This window comes from Tupaia chinensis, unplaced genomic scaffold (assembly GCF_000334495.1).
Source record: "Tupaia chinensis unplaced genomic scaffold, TupChi_1.0 Scaffold147282_1, whole genome shotgun sequence".
NCBI classification, from domain to species: Eukaryota; Metazoa; Chordata; class Mammalia; order Scandentia; family Tupaiidae; genus Tupaia; species Tupaia belangeri.
Window position 1 is genome coordinate 979,942 of NW_006207133.1, and position 3,541 is coordinate 983,482.

At 39.1% G+C, this 3,541-nt stretch overlaps 1 pseudogene; it reads right to left on the reverse strand.

Moving 5' to 3' along the window:
- Nucleotides 1–2,796: 2,796 nt before the first annotated feature.
- Nucleotides 2,797–3,372, reverse strand: LOC106734008 (60S ribosomal protein L7-like 1 pseudogene; annotated as a pseudogene).
- Nucleotides 3,373–3,541: the final 169 nt, after the last annotated feature.

The window sequence follows — 3,541 nt, forward strand, 5'->3', positions numbered from 1 at the left end:
TTTTTTTTTTGGGGTTTTTTTTTTTTTTTTTTTTTTTTTTTTTTGCTATAAGGGCATGTGCGCTCACCAGACAGACACAGAGAGACATAGAACAGAAAGCGAGAAATCACCCCCCAGGGGGGATGGTTACACCGCAATCCCTTCTCCTCCATTCTCCTCTCGGGATCTTGGGCACGCACGCACACGCGCCCAGTGTGAGTTTTAAGCCACCGGGACCAGGACGCGAACCACGGTTGACTACGTGGGAGTCCAGCGACATAGCCATTACGCTAACTGCTGGTTCCCAAGACAACTTTTAGATACTCATAAGACTCAAGACTCTCGTCTTCATTAGCAATATTAGAAGATGCTCTTTGTCCTGGTCATGCTATCTTGGGGTTTTTATTTGCCTTTTAATTTTACATTATACAATGGCATAATTTTATCATTATAAATTTTCTAATTAAAAATATTTCACAAACATGTTGCTTAAATCAATACATTTCTGCCCTCCAATATATGATAGAGTTCAATCCTGATCAATACTTTTCATGATATCATATACACATTTCTATACATGACACACGTATAAGTTTAAATAATATCTTTTCCTTTATCCTTTAAGGAGTATTTCAAGGGTAGTTCCATAGTACAGCGATAAAGGGAACCAGTCCATATAACCAGATGTGATTCAAGCCTCAAAATCAGCAGCTTGAAAAACATGCTGGGTATGCGCGTGCATGGCCAAATTTTTGATAGAATGGAGAAATGGAGGAAAAAGAATGCATGTGGCCTCATTGGTGGTTACTTTCTGTCTCTCTCACTCTCTCAGGTGAAAGAATGTGGCCTCTGGCAATAAAATTTTTATGATTTTATTTATTTATTTGGAGAGGCTTTTGCTATAGGACGCGTATGCTCACCAGAAAGACAGAGAGCGACAGAGAGACAGAAAGCGAGAAATCACCCCCTAAGGGGAATGGCCATGCCTCAATACCTTCTCCTCCATTCTCCTCTTGGAATCTTGGGCATGCACATGCACGTGGCGTGAGTTTAAGTCACTGGGTCTGGGAATCAAATCACGGTCTCCTAATGGGAGTCCAGTGATATAGCCATTACGCTAACTGCTGGTCCCATGATTCTATTTTTTTTTTTAATTATTTTATTTAATTTTATTTATTTACTTTTTTTTTTTTTAATTTGACCAGAGAGGGACAGAGCAATAGTGAGAGAGAGAGAGAGAAAGAAAGTAAGAAAGCAAGCTGCCAGGTCTGGAACTCAAACCACGGTCAGACATGGTACCCTTGACCACCACACCACCTGCCGACTCATGATCTTATTATAAAAAAATATTAAATTAAAGTAACCATTGAATAATCATTGCTTCTCTTTGTGGAGGTGGTTTTTCAAAGCATGCATGCAGTGTTTAATAATTAAATCCAGGATATCGACATATTCGTCATCTTTAGCCTTGAACATTATATATATTGTACGTATTAAATTTAAGTTCTCCTAGGTTTTCTTTTTTTTTTTGAGGTATACATTAGATTATCAAATTTACATCTTTACAGTGTCCAATATGGTTTTGTCAAGGCATACATGCATCATATGTCAATCTAGTCAAAGATATTACCATATGCATCACCCTTAACACATAACTGTTCTTTGCCAAATGTTTTTGGTTTTGGTTTTGGTTTTTTCCTTGAGCTCATCCCTTTCACTACACACTACTAATTAGCTTTTTAATTTTGTTATGGTACACAATTCCATAACCTATTTCACTTACTTACATGCATTTTTGTGTAATTCTCTCCTGAACCTTTCCTCAACCCTACCCATGAACTGCTGGTATCTACCATTACTCTCTCTACCTCTTTGCCACTGAATTCTTCAGTTTCCTCCAGAGTGGGAATATTGGAATATGTTAAGCTGAGTAATACCATATTTGTCCTTTACAGTCTGGCTTATTTTACTTAACATTTTATCTTCTAGGTTCAATCACAATGTGTCAAATGACAGGATATTATTGTTCATTATGGTTGAGTAGTATTTTACTGTGTATAGATGTGCCAGATTTTCTCAATCTGTTTATCAGTTTGGGGACAGCTGGTTCCATATCTTAGCTATTATAAATAATGCTTTCATAAACATGTATGTGTATATGTCTCTCCAGCAGAAAGATTTTCTATCCTTTAGGTAAAACCTCAAGAATGGAATTACTGAGTCTAGTTTTAGAGTCTTGAGGAAACTTCATACTGTAGTTTTCCAGTATGGCAGTACTATTTGTGCTACCACTGGTGGTGCACAAGGATTCCCTTTTTTCTGCAAGCTCACTACCACTTGTTATTCTTTGTTTTTTGGGGTGTTTGTGTGTGTGTGTGTGTGTGTGTGTGTGCGTGCGTGTGCTTCTTTAAATCATACTTTAAGTTTTTTCAAAACAAGGCTCTAGAAACCTCCAGTTTCAAGTATTCCCCAGGCTTGGTCCACTCCTATGGGAGTCTTGGGGAACCTCGTACAAGTTTGAATTATCCATTCACCAATATTAAAGCCCAGGATAGATGTGATGAAGCAGGGTTCCCTCCTCCCTGGCACATGCTGAATGTCAGAGAAGGCAGCAGCCAATGTAGAAAATGCTGGAATTTTTCTTTGCAACTGGGCTGTGATGAGGGGTTCCTGTTATGAACATAAACTGTGTTTTCAAAACTCTTCCTTTCCCATTTCTGAAATTGGACCAGATGATAATCTTCTTTGAAGATACAATTCAAAAAGCCAAAAGCACACCTTCCAACACCCTGTGCTTTCAGGGGTTCTGGATCTAGTTCAGCTGGCGGATGAGTTGATTGATGCGTTCACCCCGATAGCCAGGTGAGTCCATCTCCTTGAGGAAGTCCACTTCATTCTTGGTGGCATGACGGGCCACCGAAAGGTGAAAAAGGAAGAAGAGAAACATGAGATATCTTGGAAATACTTCCCCGGGAAGGCAATTTCATGAATGAGGTCTTCTAAACAAACGACACCAAACCTCCCTAGATGCTCCTCAATCACTGTGTTGTCGGTTAGAGAAATGGTCTTCTTCTTGACCTTGGCTTGCCCACATTTCAAGTTAGTTCTTTTTGATGCCATTATAAAGGCCAATAAATGTTTATGGGGCATTCCCAAGACATGAGGTTTTACTTCAAGTCGTCTGAGACGTACCATGTCATGCTTCTGCCACCAGGAATAATTTAAGAACGATTCCAGTCGCTTAAATCTAGGCCCTCTCTCTTTCCTCTGCTCTCTTCTTGCCGAAAGTGCTTGCTTTGCTTGGGTGGCTTTGAGGGCTTGATAAGCTTTTGTCTTTTTCAGGAGATTTTCTGGAACCAAAGGGATCTTTTTCCTTTGCTCAGGTTCCTCCATCTTTGCAGTGCTGGTACTGATTTTTATATTTTTGATCGTAGTTATTTTGACCACCACTAGAGAATACCTCTTTGTGAGACTGATTTGCATCTTTCTTATTGGACATTTTTGGGCTTATTGGACTATTGAACATTTTTCATGTGCTTTTTTAAAAGCAGAGGCTTTTAAA